This window comes from Sus scrofa, chromosome 5 (assembly GCF_054392235.1).
Source record: "Sus scrofa isolate SSC_HxYL_T2T_F1_AM1 chromosome 5, Sscrofa_HxYL_maternal_Yorkshire_Landrace_v2.0, whole genome shotgun sequence".
NCBI lineage: Eukaryota > Metazoa > Chordata > Mammalia > Artiodactyla > Suidae > Sus > Sus scrofa.
The window spans coordinates 3,901,436-3,920,221 of record NC_139387.1 but is presented as its reverse complement, the minus strand read 5'-3'; the positions used below and the strand labels follow the sequence as shown (position 1 = coordinate 3,920,221).

The 18,786-nt window shown below is 51.2% G+C and overlaps 1 long non-coding RNA gene and 1 other non-coding gene across 4 annotated transcripts; both read right to left on the bottom strand.

The window, feature by feature from the left end:
* Nucleotides 1-1,854: 1,854 nt before the first annotated feature.
* Nucleotides 1,855-18,568, bottom strand: LOC102160181 (uncharacterized). Of its 3 annotated transcripts, XR_014845610.1 has the most exons (5): nucleotides 18,297-18,568; nucleotides 16,273-16,369; nucleotides 10,265-10,332; nucleotides 9,395-9,576; nucleotides 1,855-2,160 (listed from the first exon to the last, which is right to left on the bottom strand). It is a non-coding gene; the product is annotated as an uncharacterized LOC102160181 (long non-coding RNA). The 3 variants fall into 3 exon arrangements; XR_303325.4 differs by lacking the exon at nucleotides 1,855-2,160 and having other exon boundaries at nucleotides 5,099-9,576; XR_014845611.1 differs by lacking the exons at nucleotides 1,855-2,160; nucleotides 9,395-9,576; nucleotides 10,265-10,332 and adding an exon at nucleotides 11,911-13,183.
* On the bottom strand, nucleotides 17,599-17,705 carry LOC146403080 (U6 spliceosomal RNA). Its single transcript, XR_014804715.1, has one exon. It is a non-coding gene; the product is annotated as a U6 spliceosomal RNA (small nuclear RNA).
* Nucleotides 18,569-18,786: the final 218 nt, after the last annotated feature.

Below are 18,786 nucleotides of genomic sequence, written 5' to 3'. Positions count from 1 at the left end.
TGGTTTAGGACCCACCTTAATGACCTCTGTGGGGTTTTTTTTGGCTGCATCCCTAGCATGCAGAAGCTCCTGGACCAGGGATCGAACCCACGCCATAGCAGTGACAATGCTGGATCCTTAACTGCTAGGGCACGCCACCAGGGAACTCCCCAATGACCTCTTTTTTTTTTTTTTTTTTTTTGGTTTTTAGGGCTGAACCCATAGCATATGGAAGTCCCCAGGCTAGGGGTCGAATCAGAGCTGCAGCTGCCTGCCTACACCAGAGCCACAGCAACACCAGATCGAGCCACATCTGGGACCTATACCACAGCCACAGCAACACAGGATCTGAGCCATGCCTTTGATCTACACTACAGCTCATGGCAGTGCTGGATCCTTAACCCACTGAGTGAGGCCAGGGATTGAACCCGCATCCTCGTGGATACTAGTCAGGTTCATTACCGATGCGCCACGATGGGAACTCCTGTCCTCATTTTACCTTGATCACCTCTTGAAAGACCCCGTCTCCACGTGTGGTCACCCGTGAGGCACTGAGGATTAGGATGGATTTTGGGGAGATTCAGCCCGTAACACCACGTGTGTGACAGTAAACAGGTTGAGTCCCGAGAACCCCGCAGACACCCCAGAGGCCGTGTTCCACGTGTCCGCCTGGGTTCAGAGAGAAGGGCTTGGCTGGAGCTGTGAATCCAGGAGTGGGGGGCAAAGAAACGGTTATGGGGGCCACAGGAGAGGGGGGACTGGTCCAGGAGAGAGAGGGAGGGAGAGGAAAAAAAGAGATTTAGGATGGAGCGTCCAGGAATCCAGCCCGGGAAGGGAAGGTGACGCTGTGGCTGCTGGGACCTAGGAAGATCCAGGGCAGGGTGAGTTTCCAGACGGGTCTCCGGGAAGGGGAAGGGAGTGCTGGAGGAGGACGGGGCAGTCGTCGTGTGAACGGCCTCCATGCAGTGGCTGTTTTTCCATCTGGCACTCAGCCCCTTCCACGTCTCCCCCCAGACGGCAGACCGTCTGGGGCAGGGTCTTAGTCCTGCTTTTATCTGCTCCCTCCTCCCGCCCCCATCCCAGGCCTGGCTCGGGAATAGCATCGAAAGTGAGATAGTGAAAGAGTCATTTCCAGGTTCCCTTAGGCAGGTGGGAATGTCTGTTTTTGTGACTTCAGTCCACTTCTGGGAGCTCAAGGTGGGTAAATGCGTCCTCTTCCATGACCAGGGCTTCCGCCGCCAGGGCAGCGCCGTGTCCAGGGGACCATGAGCTGAAACCAAACACCCAGATGTGCGGGTCGGCTTGGGAGGAGGAGAGAAAGCCAGCTGTGCTCACTGCTTCTTTGTTTGGCCTTGAAACACTGATGGGTCCAAGGGACTGATGCTTTCCAGAGGCTGCCATCGGCTCCAGCCAGGAGTCCAGCTGGCCAGCGGGGCCCCCATGGGGGCCTCTCCTTCAGCTCAGCCTCCCGCTTCCGCCCGCTGCGTGGCTGCGGCCTGGGACAGGGGCCGGGGAGGGGGGAGCTGGGCAGATGGTCCCCAAGGACCCTTCCACGCCAACAGTCATCCGTCGTCATCGTGTGTCACCTGGGCTCGCGGCTGCCTCAGAATCAAAGTCAGGCGTCCGAGGACCCCCACAGGCCAGCCGCAACAGGGCCTTTGGTTTGAAAAGGGCTTCCTAATCCACCCCACACGTCTGTCCCCAGCCACCCCCAGCCGCAGCTCTCTGGGCCCTGCGGGGTAGCCCGCTCCTGCCTCGGTGTCACTGTCCTTTGGAATGTGTCACACATCGATGTGAATTGAACAGCCTCCTTCTCTTAGAGCGACTCTCTTTCTTGGATTCTAATGCACGAACACACTGGGGAGACACCCATGCTAGAATTTCCTTTAAACCTTTTATTTCGAAAAAATTATAGGTTCACAGGAAGTTGCAAAACTAGCACAGAGGGACTTGTCTGCTTCTGGAAAGACGGAGGAGACGTGCGTTTCCCTATTCCTCCTGCTCCGCTCCACGAAAAACGCTGAATGTTTGAGTTAAAACAAACAGAAGAAGGTTCTGAGAGGTGGAGGGAAGCTCATGGGCTGACCGGGACCTCAGGATCCAAGGCTTTGCACAGTGGCGACTTCCCTGGGTTTTCTTTGGCCGCGGGTATCCTGGACTTGGAGCTGGAAAAGCTGGCATCTGGAAACACCAACAGTCCCAGGCAAACAAAAGTCGGACAAAAGTCAGCTCTCTCTGGCCAAGGGACCAGGAAAGGGCAGCCCAGCAAAACAGAAAACTTTCAGACAATAACTGCCCTACTTTAGCTAAACACCCAGAAGAGAACCTGGCTCTGCCCACGCCCACAGCAGACGGTAATGAGCTACCCCAACGCCCCCCTGGGCCAGAGGAGGCTGAGGGGGAGCCCGCCGGAAAGGAGGCCCCCTCCCGGGGTGTCAGTAGACACCTGGGGAGTCCAGACTGCCACCCCAAGCCAGGACCGTCACCTTGGCCATGGTAACAAGGTGGCCCCTCCCCCTGCCCCATGTGGCCAGGTGAAGAGAAGAAATAGAGCCTTCTGCCCCTCCCAGCCAAGGAGGTTTCGGCGCAGATGGAGCGGGGGTCAGAGCTCCCACCGTGCCCAGGGGCGATGAGGAGCGCCCCTTGTGGCTGCTGAGGAAGGCCAAGGAGGAAACCACCTGGCAGGAATGAGGCAGAGCCCTCCTCCCCCGCCAGAGCAGAGAGAGGAAGCCAGCTGAAAGAGAAGGTTTAAATAGGATCCAGAGCCTCCCATGTCATGTGAGAAGGTCCAGGTTCAGCTGAAAATCACCCAGTGTACTCGGAGCCAAAAGACCTCAACCTGGATGAAAAACATAACAAGACATCACCTGTGAGTTGACAGAGACGTCAGATTAGCTGCTAAAGGTTTCAAAGCATCCCTGATAAAAATGCTCCAGCAAACAATCATGCTGTGAGCCACACGGGAAGTGCATTCAGCAAACAATTACGAATATGCCCAAAACCAATGAAAAAATAGAAAGTTTCGGCAAAGAAATAAAAGATGCCGAAGGGAACGTGTCTGTGAGCCGAAGACCGAATAATAGGAATTCCTCAGTGTGGATAACTGAGAGATGATAGACTGGGGAGAAATGAACAGAGTCCTGGGGACCCATGAGATTATAACAAAAGATCGAATATCTGTTACATCAAGTCCTAGGAGGCGAAGAGAAAGAGGGTGGGGCTGAAATCATAACGGAAAACTTCCCAGGTTTGGCAACAGACATAAACGTACACATTCAAGAAGCTGAGCAAATTCCAAATGTGATAAAACCCAAAGAAACCCACGTGGAGATGCACCACAGTCAAAACGTCAAATAATTCAAGACAAAGAAAAAAAACATCTCAAACGCATCGACCCTGTACTGAGAGGAGAAACCATTCAAATTAGAGGAGGTTTCTCATCAGAAGAAAGCAGCACACCCTTAACGAAGGCTGAAAGGAAAAGTTCAGAATTCCAGACTCAGAGAAAACACTCTTTATTTTTCTTCTTTTTAATTTTTTAAGTTGTTATTTCCCCCATACAATTTTTTTTTCCTACTGTACAGCATGCTGACCCAGTTGAGAAAATATTCTGTAGGCGTTAAAGGAAACCAAGGCAGTATCAGATAAAAGAAAACGAAGAGAAAATTTTCTCATAGACCTATCCTAAAAGAATTGCTACAGAGATTTTTGTCAGCAGGAAGGAATAAATGAGTTCTTGGAACGTTAGGAAAGGAAGGAAAATACAGGGAAGTGTGACAGAGTTGTGTTCTCTTGAGTTTTCCAAATTATGTTTGGCATTGACGCAAAAATCCTAACACTGTCTGATGTGGTTCTAAATTTATGTAGAGGAACCATTTAAAACAACCGTAAGAGGCAAGAGTAAAGGGACCTACAGGGAGATGAGCGGTCCATACTTACTCTTACCGGTGAGATTGATAATCTGTGTGTATAATGTAATACCTAGAAGGCCTGCCAAAATAGTTACATAAAGCAATGTATGAAAAACCACTATAAATAATAAAAATGGACCCCTAAGGACTGTTCAATTAACTCACAAAATGACAGGAAAAAGAAAACAGAAAAACAAAGAAAAAATAGAATAAATAGGAGTTTCCTGGTGGCTTCGTGGGTTAGGGAACTGGTAGTGTCGCTGCTGTGGCTCAGGTTGCTGTTATGGTGCAGGGTCCCTCCCTGGCCCAGGAACTTGGGCATGCTGTGGGAATGGCCAAAAAAAAAAAAAGAAAAAAAAAAACCCAAAAAAGTAGAACAAATATAAAACAAAAAACAAATTGGCCGACTTAAGCCCTAACCATCAATCCTGATATTAACTGTAAATGATCATTGACCATTTAAGGCCAATTAAATGACAGAAATTGGCCATTAAAAAAAAGGAAATAGGGAGAGGGAATTCTAAAAATGACCCAACTATGTGCCGTCTATAAGAAACCTGCTGACAATAACAGAGTCAACATTAAAAGCAAAAGGGTAGAAAGAGAGGTACCATGTAAATATTAAGTTAAAAAGCACATGGTTAGGAGTTCCCATTGTGGCTCAGCAGTAAAGGACCCACTAGTAACCAGGAGGATGTGGGTTCGATCCCTGCCTCTACTATATTGACATAAGCCATATATGATTTTATGGCTTATGTGGATATAGTAAATTATGTTGATTAATTTTAAATGTTAAACATACCTTGTATTTCTGTGATAATTCCAACTGGTCATGATGCATTATACTGTGTGTGTGTGTGTATACATATATATATGTAGTACTGGATTTGATTTGATCGTATCTTCTTAAGGATTTTTGTGTCTATATTCCTAAGGGATATTGAGCCACAATTTCCTTTTCTTGTAGTGCCCTTGCCTAGTTTGGTAAGAGCGTAGTGCTGGCCTTATAATATGGGTTGAGAAGTAGCCCCTCCTTTTCTATGTTCTGAAGAGTTTGTGTAAAATCGACCTTATTTTTTCCTTAACTGTCTTATAGAATTCATCTGTTAGTCTCTGGATCTTCCCCCAACCTCTGCCAATATGGTAGGGACTTAATACCTGTAGGGTGAATACATTTGTGCTTCAAGACCAAGGGTTTCAAGTTCAGATGGCTTTAAGACCGGACCGGTGATATAAATAGGTGAAAGAGCTGAGGGCAATAGGGAGGGGTGGGGTCTGTGGCTGAAAAGCAAAGCATTCAGCTTCGCACTTTAAACAAACTTGTCTGCAGTGACCCTTGCAGACAACCCCTATAGACAATTCTCATTCCATATTTTTCAGGACATGGAGAAGAGAAGAGGGTGGAGGGTATGTCATGAGCCCTGTCAGACTGAGAAATTACTGTATATACGTGGCTCTGTTTGCTCTCCTAGCATCAATTCACTCTCTCTCCCTGCCTCGTTTCTCTTCGATTTGCTCCTACTATCCTGAGGTTTTTGCAAGCTTCTCATGAAGCATCAGCATGTTTAGAAAGCAAGGGGGGGGAGGGGAGAGTTATGCTGTCACGTGGCCATTGCCCAGCAAAGTGGTCGGTCCTTATCAAAAGGGACGGACAGAATAGAAACGCCTGGTGATATTCTTATCGGTCCAGGCCCAGTTAGCATTCCTGCTGGCCGTGCACAGTCTTGGGGCAGCATTTCCTGGCGAGCGGGCCAAAAGCATGCATGAGCTGGGATTCCTTCTCGGGGCTCTCTCACCACCGCCCCTACCCCGACCCTCCTCCGTTTGGGGAGCAGATGCATTGAGAAGAGGTCATAGTACCCATAGCCGTTCATCCCAAGCCGCTTGGAACCACACTTCCCTCTCTTTTCATCTTCTGAATGCCACTTACGGAAAAGCTCAAGCCCCAAACCTTGACGGCGTGTCTGTCCTGGGTGGGACCGGGGGCCCGGTGCCCAGAGCTGAGCCAGACGCAGTCCTGCCCGTCGTCATCATGGCTAGAAACCTTCAGAGAAAAACATCCTGAAAGAAACTCAGGCTCTGTTTCTCCAGGCAAAAGGAAATGTGTCCTGCATTTTGGAAATCTTTCCATTCACATCTTTCCATGTCAAACTAAAGAAGCAAAGGCTTGTTGCTCAAAGGCCTGAGCATCAACACTGGGCAAAAGCGGCTCCCATGGAATACGGGATCTTTTCCAGCACACTCGATCAGCGAGTGGATACGGTGCGGGGTTTTGAAAGGGGAGGTGTGATCCTGTTGTGTTAGAGCCCAGAGGGTCCTCAGGCACCAGAGCCCCTCGTGTTAAGTCTTGGTGATGACTTCACTTTTTTTTTTTTTTTTTTTTTTGTCTTTTTGCTGTTTCTTTGGGCCACTCCCGTGGCATATGGAGATTCCTAGGCTAGGGGTCCAATCGGAGCTGTAGCTGCCAGCCTACGCCAGAGCCACAGCAATGTGGGATCCGAGCCGCGTCTGCAACCTACACCACAGCTCATGGCAACGCCGGATCGTTAACCCACTGAGCAAGGGCAGGGACCGAACCCACAACCTCATGGTTCCTAGTCGGATTCGTTAACCACTGCGCCACGACGGGAACTCCTGACTTCACTTTTTAAAACAAAAACGGTTTTGGATCAGTTCTGAAGTCTCATGAATTCTGCATAACTCAGAACAAATTCTTGCTGGTCCCTCTAAAGGAGATCTCCTATCTTCATGGGCTGTTTCATTTCTCCATCGAAGTTCAAAAACGATACTTTGAATTTTCCCCTGGCTTCAGAATGAAGTCATAAGACCTCAGAATTGCCAACAGATGCTCTCTTGTCTAGAACGTGAGTGTGTGGGGACGTTTTATTCAAATGATTTTTGTGTGCAGAAAAAGATTAGGTCTGTATAAAACCTGCCATAAAAAATAGCCACATTCTCCAGGGAACGGCTCAGATGTGATTTCAGGGTTCACGCTTGCATAGATAATGATAGTTTTGAATATACACACTTTTTTTTTTTTTTTTTTTTTTTTTTGGTTTGGGCTTGCTTTTGCGTGTTTGGCCCACGTCCCTCCTGTGATTCTAAATTGCCAAGACTTACACCTGGAAAACTGGTATTTAAGACCAGGCGTAGAATTATGAGATCATACACTTCCCAAGACTTTCCTGCCTTTTGGACAGCCTTGCTTCCAATGTTCTTTCAGACCGATAACCAATACTGGCTGGGAGCAGGGCAGGTTGTTAAAAGTACTGGCCAAACATACTTCTAAAGCTTAACCCCATGTGGAGGGAGAAAAAAAGAGAAAGAAATAAAATTACAGCACATTGGCTTGAAAGCAGTCTGCCCAATGGCTGGCCCCCAAATGTTTCTCATCAGCCTCTTCCCCAAGGGCAGGACTGGGACTCAATGATTTCTTCATTTTCAATCCCTCGCTCCAGGTCAGACAGCGTCAGGCGCTTAGTGATACCAGTTGAATGGATTATTTAAAACATTTGACATTAAGACGCGTGTTAGGGGTTCCCTGGTGGTGCAGGGGCTTAAGGATCCAGCGTGGTCACTGCTGTGGCTCGGGTTCGATCCCTGGCCCCGGAACTTCTGAAGGCCGTGGGTATGGCCAAAATACAAAAAACAAAAAAACAAAAAAACAAAAAAACAGCAAAAAAAACCACTAACCGACCAACCAAAAAAAAAAAAAAAAAAAAAAAAACCAAATAAAACAAACAAAAAAGGAGATGTGTTAAAACAGATGGGTGTGCAGGAGTGTGATCCACGCCTCAGGGCAAAGGCTACGGTGCTGCCTTCGTTTCAGGATGGACTTTTGGAACTCAGGGCAGAGGTGGTGCCTTGAAAGCCAAGAGCTGCTTGAGAAACTGGTGCTGCTGAGTCCTGGTGGGCCACGTGCCTGGCAGCCCCTTCCTCCCTCCCAACCTGCTGGGGGCCATGGACCCCCCAGAGAAGTGCGGGGGTGGATCCTGAACCCCAGGGCTGTTGGGGCAGAGGTCGCCCCCTAGAGGTCGGTGCAGAGAGCACGTGCTGGTGGCTTCCATCCGGAACATCCTCCTCTTCCCCAGGTGGTTCTCACCTGTTCGTCGGGACTCCAGTGGGATGATCCCTCTCTGGGGAGACCACTCTGCCCCTCGTCTGGGTTACCTGTCCCCTCTCCTCTGGATGTCCTTGTCCCCGTGTGTCCGTCTGTCATAGATGAAGCACATGGAATTGCCCTTCCCTTGTTTGGTTCACACCTGTGACCTCCTTTGGGCGGGACCATGTCTCCAGGCATCGCTGTGTCTCTGTGATCAGAACAGGATGTTCCCTGCCCCCCAGATTCAGGAAGCTCAATGTACCCCAAACAGGATAAATACAAAGAAAAGCACATTCTAAGCAGAACAAGCAGTTGAAAAACAAAGCACAGTATTTAAAGCCACTGGGAGTGGGAGTAAGGATGGAGAAATAACATTATCTTCAAGAGAATACCTGTTGAGTGAATGGATGAGTGAGCCATTTGCTGGGTGTGCAGAAAGAAGAGGCTGAAGATGTAACTGAGGGATGCAGGGCAGAGTGTTCCAGGCCCCGTGCAGCAGTCTGAGGTCCTGGACCGGGTCCTGCAGACAGCGAGGAGCCAGCAGAGACACGGCAAGATCCCCTTGCTGTGGCCCAACTGTCCCGGGCACTGCAGGAGGGAGCAGTGGGCGTGGGGCTGGCTGGGCTCTGGGCAGTGCCATGGCCACAGCCACAAATATCTTGGCCCTCCAGGACAGCCGGGGTGCTTGGCCCGGGATCTTGCTGTAAAGCTGGCAGTGCATGCAAGGCTTCTCCTGGCCACACCCAATGCATGGCCACAAGAGGAAGCGGGAAGCAGCCCTGAGCAAAACCTAGTGGCCCAAAGGAAGGTGAGGGCCTTCCAGCTAAGCAGAAGAAGCCAGGGCCATCGGCCACAGGCAAGGCATTGGAAAAGGCCACCTTGTGCCCTGAGCAGAGGGCACACCTGGATCCAGGGTTCTTCCAGCTCCCCACCCCCGCCCCATGCCCCAGTGACTCTGTCTGTGCAATGGCAGTTCTCCCAAGGTTTCTAGGAGGATCTGAGCTGATGATGTGCCAACAGGTGGCGCGGTGCCGGGCCCTCAGTCAGGGCTCCACAGAGACATCCCAGGAGAGAGCTGCAAACAACACAGGAACGCCAGGCCCATCTGGAGAAGCCAGGGCCTCTCTCCAAACCTTGGCTGTTCTCTCTGCTTTGGGCACCTCTCTGCCCACGGGACTCTGCCCACGGGACCCTGCATCCCCTTCCCGGCTCCCGTCTCAGGGTCTCCATGAAGCCTTCCAAGATCAGCGGCCCCTACATCCTCCTCTTCCCGCTCCCCCACTTCTCCGTCACAGCTAACACTCAGCAGAACGGTTCCACGTGCTAAGCACAGGTCTAGACGCTTTATATACGGTATCCGAGTTAATCCTCCCAACACCCGTATGAAGGTGATATCAATAACCTTTTTTTATCAAGAAAGGTTACCCGCTGCGGCTCAGAGCAGGTGACCTGCCCAAGGTCATCCAGCCAGCGCGGGGTGGAGGTAGGGCTTCAGCAGAGGTCTGTGCGGTCAAGGCTTGCTCTTAGCGGTCAGAAGACACTGCCATGCGTGAGTCCGGGTCTCCAACCTGGTCCCCTGGCACTCTGTGTGTACAGGGAATCCGGATCAGCTTCCTTTAGGGTTTGCCTCACAGGCTGTCTCCATGGGGAGATGGGGAGCTGAGCTTCCTGAGAGCCAGGCCCAGGCCCCAGCGGGTCAAATGCACCAGCCCTTCCTCCTCTGTTTCCCTCTCACCTTCGCCTGCCTGGCCGACTTCTGCTGGGCACCCCTGAGAGTGCCTGTCCCCTGCAGCCTGCTTCTACCAAGGGCACCTGTGGTCTCCCCCAGACCACGAGCCTCCAGGGAGCCAGGCCTGACCCCTCTGGCTCTCAAAGGGCCTGACACAGATCTGTGCTCAGTGTCTGCGGATCAACAAATCCCATCCAACACGGATGGATTCTGAAATGGCCCTGGAGCTGGAGGGACCGGATCCAGCACTGGCTTTGCTACTTAACTACTGTGTGGTCACACACTTTCACCCATTCGAGCCTCAGTTTTCCTCATCTGTAGAATGGGGACAGTTTGCAGCAAAGACGGACGAAAGGCTTTCATAAACCCTGAGTGGCAGGGAGGGACAACGGTAAGGCGGTCTGGTGGGCCTGCTCCTTGCTAAGCAAAGCAGACACTTGGGAAGGCTCGTGGCTAAACAGATTTTCTGAAAATATGAATGCACACAATCAGAAGCTTGCTGCGTTCTTTGGAACACGACGTACAGAGACTCCCGGCACCCACCTTTTAGCTGAACGAGCTTGCTCTGGTTGCGGAGACCCCAGCGGCTCCCCCATGCACGCAGCTGGAACCTATGAGCAAAGTTCAGGCCTCTAATTAGAACCATGTGTCCTTCCAGCGAACGGCAGGTGGCTGGGGCCAACGGAGAAAGAGACGCATGCTCGTTCAGTTCAGTGTGGCCTTTGACCCACTCGTCTGACGTCTGGGAATCTGTCCTAAAGAAATAATCCCACCATGGAAAGGCTCACGAACAAATAAACGGTCTGTGCAGTATTTCTTCGACCAGCAAAGAAACTGGAATCCGCCCGAATATGCAATAGAGGAATGAGCTGAGGCCATTTCCGCGACTGGATGGGGTTTTATTGGCCAGCGGGCGGGACGGCTGTGGAGGCTTTGCAGCCACGCCGAGCTTGGTTAGGAGAGAATGTTAATTAAGGAAATCGGGTTACCAACTCTGTACCCCGAGACGAGCTATGTAAACGATGCATATAAAATACTGGAAATAAAGACACCACAATTCCACTTGTGTCAAGAGGATGGGATCCGGGGTAATTCTTTTTCCCCGTCTTCCCCACTGTTTGCAACGTGGTCAGGGTTAAAGTATATTATAAACCTAAAAGAAGTCAAAACAAAGAAACAATGGCTGGTTTTCCTAGGAGACAGACAGAACTGGGGACTTGGTAAAGACAAGTTCTGCAGGAGTTCCTGTCGTGGGGCAGCGGAAACGAATTCGACGAGGAACCACGAGGATGCGGGTTCGATCCCTGGCCTCGCTCCGTGGGTTAAGGATCCGGCGTTGCCGTGAGCTGTGGTGTAGGTTGTAGACGTGGCTTGGATCCCTCGTTGCTGTGACCGTGGTGTAGGTCGGCAGCAACAGCTCTGATTCGACCCCTAGGCTGGGAACCTCCATATGCTGCGGGTGGGGCCTTAAAAGGACAAAAAGACAGGAAAAAAAAAAAAAAAAAACAACAGAGACAAGTTCTGCAGAATGGAACAGGGCCTGTTTTAGATGTTTTTTTCAGTGTAAAAGTAACACACGTACAGAGTAACATGTTTAGTGTTGAAAGACCTACAAAACGCCACTACCCTAATGATGCTGCCTTTTTCTTCCGATATTTCCCCATATTTATATGTATTTTACCAAAGCCTAACGTATATGAAACTTTAAGTTCTGCTTTCATTTTTATTTTATTAAAAAACAAATACCTCTGTGGCAACAGTCTACATAGTTTAAATTTAAAGAGTTACGTGATATTCCATAGTGGGAATCTGTCATGTATTCACTTAACCATTCCTCTTTTTGTTTTTTTGTTTGTTTGGTTGGTTTTTTTTGCTTTTTAGGGCTGAACCCAGGGCATATGCAAGTTCCCAGGAATCAAATCGGAGCTAAAGCTGCCAGTCTACACCATAGCCACAGCAAAGCAGGATCCGAGCCACATCTGCGACCTACACCACAGCTCACAGCAACATTGGACACTTAACCTACTGAGCGAGGCCAGGGATTGAACCCACCTCTTCATGGATACTAACCAGGTTCATGACCACTGAGCCACAATGGGAACTCCTTAACTATTACTCCATATTACACCCTAGTTGTTGTGTTTCCATTTAAGTTGATGTTTCTATTAAAAATCTCATGGCAATAAATATGATTGTAAATAATAAATATGTGAAATTTTATTTGCTTTCCTTTACATCAGCAATGACAAATTATAAAGCATGATGGAAAAACTATTCCATTCAGAATGACAATGAAACACATAAAGTGCTCGGAATTAAAGTAGTAAGACGTAAGTAAAATCTGCGCTTAAAAAAAAAAAACTGCCAGGAGTTCCCACTGTGGTGCAGTGGGTTAAGAAACCAACTACAGCAGTTTGGGTCACCGCAGAGGCTCGGGTTCGATCCCCGGCCCTGGGCAGTGGGTTAAAGGATCTGGCATTGCTGCAGCTGTGGCTCAGATTCGGTCCTTGGCCTGGGAACTTCCATATGCTGAGTGTGTGGCCCTTAAAAAAAAAAAAAGAAAGAAAGAAACCTGCAAAATGTTCATAAAAGTTGGAGATCTCAAAGAAGAGGGGGCTGGGCTTCATTTGGTAAAGGTACCTACCACGCCCCCCCAACCCCGAGCTGCTCAAAACACCCAGATCCTCTTGTTTCTTACATACAAACTTGTTTTTCTTAATTCAACTCAACTCTCTCCCATACAACTGCAAGTTATTAACTTTCCCCTGACCAGAGGCAACTCAAGTCATGCTCAGATATTACATCCAGATGGGATCAAATTAAGCCCCCGGTTCAGTGTCCACCATCTCCAGGGGACCGCCCACCCCTCCACCAATTCTGTGACATCCCAGTATCAGTCAGGACTCTTAGTTGCGGAACCTGCTCTGGCCGATGGAAACAGAAAGAAATTTCTTGAAATGGTATTGGGCAGCTCGTAGAATTATTAGGACTAGCCTGCAGACCAAACCTAAAAGCTGAGTTAGACCAGGCTCATTTGGTGTAAAGCCGGGGCTACAGCCAGATTCAGGCCACAAAACCCGACAGGTGAAGTCACTGCCCCCTGGCACCAGGCCACGCGACACCGGACACCACCGCCCGCTCTGCTTCCAATGTCGACTCCAGAAATTCCACATTTGTGCGGCGGCTGCTGCTGCTGCTTCTAGCTGCTCACAAAATGGATTCGCCTCCAACTCTGATGCTTTCCATCCCCAGCTGCCTCTACAAAATCTGGGGCAGTTACGTGAGGCGGCCTCGCCTTGGTCAGAGGCCCGCAGCCCAGCTTTGGGGGAGGCTGGCAGGGAGACATGAGAGTTTAGCTTCTGGAGAGGGAAGAAAGCAGGGCCTCCCCACCAGGCTTTGAAGTGAGGAATGTCTCCGGCAAAGGTGGGGAGAGCGTGCAGATCGGTTACAGTCGCCTTCATTCTGCGGGACGGGCAGCGGATGCAAAGGTTACCCCCCTTCAGTGCATGGCCAGCGACAGGAGGAAAGCCCATCTCCCGGACACCAGCACATCCCCAAATCCAGGGCCGTCTCAGGCGCCACAGCTGCCCCCAGGGGGTCTGGGGACAATTTTTCCAGAACCTCAGCAGTTAGAGTTTCATTTTGCCAAAACAAAATTACAGGCGATTCACGGTCCTGTGGTGGCTTCTCCTCCTCCTCCTCCTCGTCTTTTTTGACCGCAGGAGTTCTGATGCGTTTAATCTTTTTAACAATCGCGTTTCCCCTTCCCCTTATCTTTGGCTCTTGGGACAGCCAAGCATCATGCACGCCCCCTGCCCAACCTCCGGTCCTCATGGGCTTTTCTGTTTTCTGGGCTTTTGTCTGTGTGGGGCAGGAGCTTTCGTCTTCAAAGCAGAGTACAGCTGCTCAAGAACTATGTTTTCATATGAACGTAAAGGATGGTGGGAGTTCCCACTGTGGCAAAGTGGGTTAAGGAGCCCGTGGTGGCTGCAGCGGGAGGGTAGGTGGCAGCTGTGGCTTGGATTCAATCCATTCCTGGCCCAGGACCTTCCATGTGCCATGGGTGGGGCCACAAAACAAACACACAAAATGACGGTGCTTTTTTTCCTTTTCTTTCTTTTTCAGGGCTGCACTCACAGCATATGAACGTTCCTAGGCTAGGGACCGAATTGGAGCTGCAGCTGCTGGCTTACGCTGCAGCCACAGCAACGCCAGATCCAAGCCACATCGGGGACCTATACAACAGGTCACGGCATCCTTAACCCACTGAGCGAGGCCAAGGATGGAACTTATATCCTCATGGATACTAGTTGGGCTCATAACCTGCTGAGCCACAACTGGAGCACTGATGGTGGTTTTATTTGAATTTGCCCTGATAATCCTTCTTCTGGTCCCTGGAGAGTCCCGGCAAAGCTGAGGTTCTCCAGCTCCCTGGGCCGTCGTGGCTCCTCACCCGCTTCCTTCCCTGCCACACACAGAAGACCTCTCTCCCACCCTCTCTAACTCTATTAGTCAGCTAGAGCTGCGTAACAAAGAACCACAGCCTGGGGACTTAGAAACTTGTCTCCTCTGTTCTAGAAGCCAGAAGTTGGAGATGCAGGTGTCTGTCCCTTCTGACGTTGCTCTCTTTGGCTTGTAGATGGTCCTTCTCACCCTGTGTCCTCACAGAGTCTTTCCTCTGTGTGTGTCTGTGTCCTTGTCCCTTCTTCTAAGGACCCCAGCCACCCTGGATTGGGGACCCCTCTAATGACCTGCTCTAACTGAATCACCTCTTCAGAGGCCCCGACTCCAAAGAGTCACATTCAGAAGCACTAGGGGTTAGGGTTTCAGCTTGTGGCTTTTGGTGGGGCAGGCGGGGGGTGGGGGGGGAATGACTCAGTTTCGCCCGTAACACTAACCAAGCACCTGCCACTGTGCTGGGTGGGCGCTGGGGGGTGGTGATGAACGTGTGGACTCAGGACCCAGGCATGCCGGGGGTGTTTCCTGGCCTAGCAGCTGGTCCACGTGAGGCCGGCAGGTTCCACTCTGGTTCTGCTTTCCCTGCCGTGAAACAGGGTTCACGCAGAGGGGAGGGCACACCTTCCTCACGCTGGCTGTGCGTGTGAAGTGGGATTAAAGCTGGAGATGTGCAAAGGTGGGGGGCAGCTGGGAGCTGCATCCTGAAGCATCACAGGGGTCATGGGACCAGTCAGGGACTTCCGGTCACTCCCTGGTCACCACCTGACCTAAGATAGGAACGTGGAGGAGCCAAGCTTTGGGGGGGGGGCACAGGTTCAAGGGTGTGGGAGTCAGGAGAGGGATGTCCACTGAGGGCGGGGAGAACCCAGGGGCCCTCCAGTTTGTGTACGTGGCATCATTTGGAAGCTCTCGTTCTGGGGAGCACACTGGAAGGGATGGAATTTTTTTGTCAGCGAGGAGAGACACCAGCGTAGCAGAGAAGGGACTGGGTGAGTGGGTCTGGGAATGGAGACGGCAGCTTTTGGCCACCTCCTAGGATGGCAGAGGGCAGTGCCCGGGGCCATACAGGGTACCAGCTCTGCCGTCTCCTTGAGAGGCGGTCTCCAGCCAGGCATCATGTCGGGGGTGGTGGGGTGGGAATGCCCATCTCAGTAGAGGCCCTGATGCTGGGCATGGCTCTGCCTCAAAGCTGAGCTCTTCTCACATGCTGCACGGCCAGGTGCCAAAGACACGGCTTTCACCCTTCATACACTCAACAGGATTTAATGAGCACCAAAGGTATGCAGACACAGCCCCTGCCCTCAGGGAGCGTATGGGCTAGCGGGTGGAGAGAAAACCGCCCTTTAACAGAGAAAGACAGGAGCATGAAGCAGGATAAGTGTCATAAAGGGGGTGGCATCTCAGCTGAGACCCGAAGGACAGGAGAGGGAGGCAAAGCTGAGAGGAGGGAGGGGGAGGTGCTTAGTTGGGTTCTAGGAGCCGTGCAAAGGCCCGGGGGCCGCCACCTCCAGGTGAGGGCTGCAGGGCCAGGATGCGCCTGGAGGGGTGGGCAGAAGCCAGGGCAGCTGCTGCCCTCAGGAAACCACCCAGGTGCAAGAACCACAGCAGCCCTGTCCTGCAGAGGCTGGGCAGTGTCAAAGCCATTTGCTTTCTGACTTGGGGAGAGAAACAGTTCACGTGTGCCAAGAGTCATCTTTCAAACAAACAGCGAATGATTCGTTACGGGGGCAGGGTGACCATTTGTTCTGCTCCTCTGAGAGGAGAGAAAGCTGGGCTGTCACAACAGGACACAATGAATGGCCTCCTGCTTGGAGCAGAACCCTAGGGGTGGATCATGGAGCCCTGGACCGGGGACCAGATGGGGGGGGGCCTCCCCTGTCCCCAGTCCCCCAAATGGAACCTCCTTAGGACCATCCCATCTTCCGCAAAATAGAAGCAAATGCATTGCTCGTCATGTTTCCCGTCCCTTTACTTAAAGACCCAGAAGGAAAAGGATTCGAATTTAGGGCCAAAAAGAACCTTGTCTTTGCCACACTTCCTCTGATGAGGAAACAAACAGGGGCTGCGTAAGCGCTCATGAGATGGCTTTTTACCTTGGTTGCCAAGAAACCCAGAGTCCAGGGCAGGTGTAGGAATTATATGTGGCTCCAGATTTCCAGGACAATGAGTCCTCTCCCTCTCAAGTGTTTCCTAAAAATTAAAAATTAAGAATAACCTTTTCACTAGTCAAACACAACATCCACTTTCATCGAGTTCTCTTTTGATGTGTAGCTACATAAACATAGCTTTTATGTAGCCTTTTTTTTTTTTTTTTTTTTGTCTTTCTAGGGCCATACCTGTGGCACGTGGAGGTTCCCAGGCTAGGGCCCCGTCCGAGCTGCAGCTGGCCGGCCTACACCACAGCCACAGCAACACAGGATCTGAGTTAAGCCTGTAACCGAGACCATAGCCCAGGCAACGCTGGATCTTTAACCCACTGAGGGAAGCCAAGGATCAAACCTGCATCCTCATGGATGCTAGTCTGGTTCGTAACCCGTCGTGCCATAACCGGAACTCCCTCTGTTTCTGATTTTTAAATGCAGCATTCAGGAGCTCTCTCGTGGTGCAGTGGGTTAAGGATCCAACGTCGTCTCTGCAGAGGCTAGGGTCTCTGCTGTGGTGTGCGTTCACTCCCTGGTGAGAGAGCTTCCACATGCAGTGGGTGCACAAAAAAAAAATAGGGAGTTCCTGTGTGGCACAAAAGAAATGAATCCCAGTACTATCTATGAGAATGTAGGTTTGATCCCTGGCCTCGATCAGTGGGTTGGGGATCTGGCCTTGCTGTGAGCTGTGGTGTAGGTAGCAGATGTCGCTTGAATCCTAAGTTGCTGTGGCTGGGGTATAAGCCAGCAGCTGTACCTCTGATCGGATCCCTAGCCTGGGAACTTCCATATCCCATGGGTGTGGCCCTAAAAAGCAAAAAGCAAAAAAAAAAAAAAAAAAAAAAAAAGGAGTATTCATTCAGAAAAGGGCACATATCATAAGTAAATAGCTTGATCAATTTGCACAAACTGAACCCAACCTTGAAACCAAGAGACAGATTTTAAAAACATCCTAACCAGTCCCCTGCCCCCCACCTCTTGAAAGCCTCCTCATGTCCCCTGCAATTCCTAACTCATCCCCAGAGCCGTCACTCTCCTAACTCCTAACTTGCTCCTGTTTTTTTTTTTTTTTTTCATTTATTAAAAAAACTGTTTTTACTATAGTTGATTTACAATCTTCTGTCAATTTCTGCTCTACAGGAAGGGGACCCGGTTATACATGTATATACATTCTTTTTCTCACATGATCCTCCACCACGTTCCATCACAAGTGATTAGATACAGTTCCCTGTGCTGCACAGCAGGGCCCCACTGGTCAACCCCTCCGAATGCAACAGTTAAAACACGGAACACTTCAGGACTTTGCATGTCATCCTTGCTCCGGGGCCACACTGATCTTCTTTATATCATTCCAATTTGAGTATATGTGCTCTGGAAGCGAGCACCGTTCCTGTTCTTTATAACAAGAGAATCTGGCCATTAGAGCTCTTTGGCGTCCAGCTCCATGGGGGCTGAGAACCATCTGAGAACCATGGTTTCCGAGAACCGTCCCTGTTTCTGCCCTGGTTGTAGGGCTCTCACTTTTCAGGGCTGTGTCCTGCTCCACGCTGACTGGCCAGTGTTCTCACCCTGCTGCTGGTGAGGCTGGGCCCTTCCCAGTTGGAAGCTCTTATGAACTGTGCTGCAGTGAACCCTCTGCTGCATGCCCTTCTGTCTCTGGAGCACAGACACGTGTATGCCTTTCTGCTGGGTGTAAACTGGGGTAAGACTGCTGGGTCAGGCGACATCTACACTTGGCTAATGTCATGTGGGTCTCATTCCATGGCTCCTCATCTTCCCCTGCCCACATTTTGTTTTTGTTATTCTTTTAAACAGTCTACAGACTAAATCGTCCTCAGTAACCATTGACTGGTGGCAGTCATGAATCGCTACACAAAGAGGTGGCTCTTGCAGGTCCAGCTCCAAGGCTGTTTCCTCGTCAGCCAAAGGAATCGCTTTTCCCTCGAGCTTGGGAGTTGGGGGTTCATCACACTCACCGGTGTTGGGATGTTGGTTGATGGCGTCTGTCTGCGGCAGGACTAACTGGGGGTCCCCTGAGGGCAGGGCCGGTACGCAGCCCAGGACACACCGGGGGCAGCCACCGACTCGCAGAACCCTGGGAGCCGGCGCGCAGGGAGATCGAGAGCGGGAAACGAGCAGGCAGTGCGTTCGGGGTGGGGGTGGGGGTTCTTTGGGGACCGGAGCCTCCCCTTACTCCCCCCCCCAAAAAACGCTCTTCCTACCCACGGGCCCCCCGCCGCCCCGGGCCCCCTCCCCCGCCCTGCCCGCAGAGTTGGGCGGAGCTAACCTTTGCTACCCAGCCCGCCCACGGGGGGGGGGGAGGGGATCGAGTTTCACCCGAGCCCTGGGCGGGGGATGAGGGGGGTTGAGGGGGGATGAGGGGGGATGAGGGGGGATGAGGGGGGTGGGGGTGCTACGCTCCGAAAGCGCCCCCCTTCGCCACTCCCCACAGGGAGCAGTTCGAGG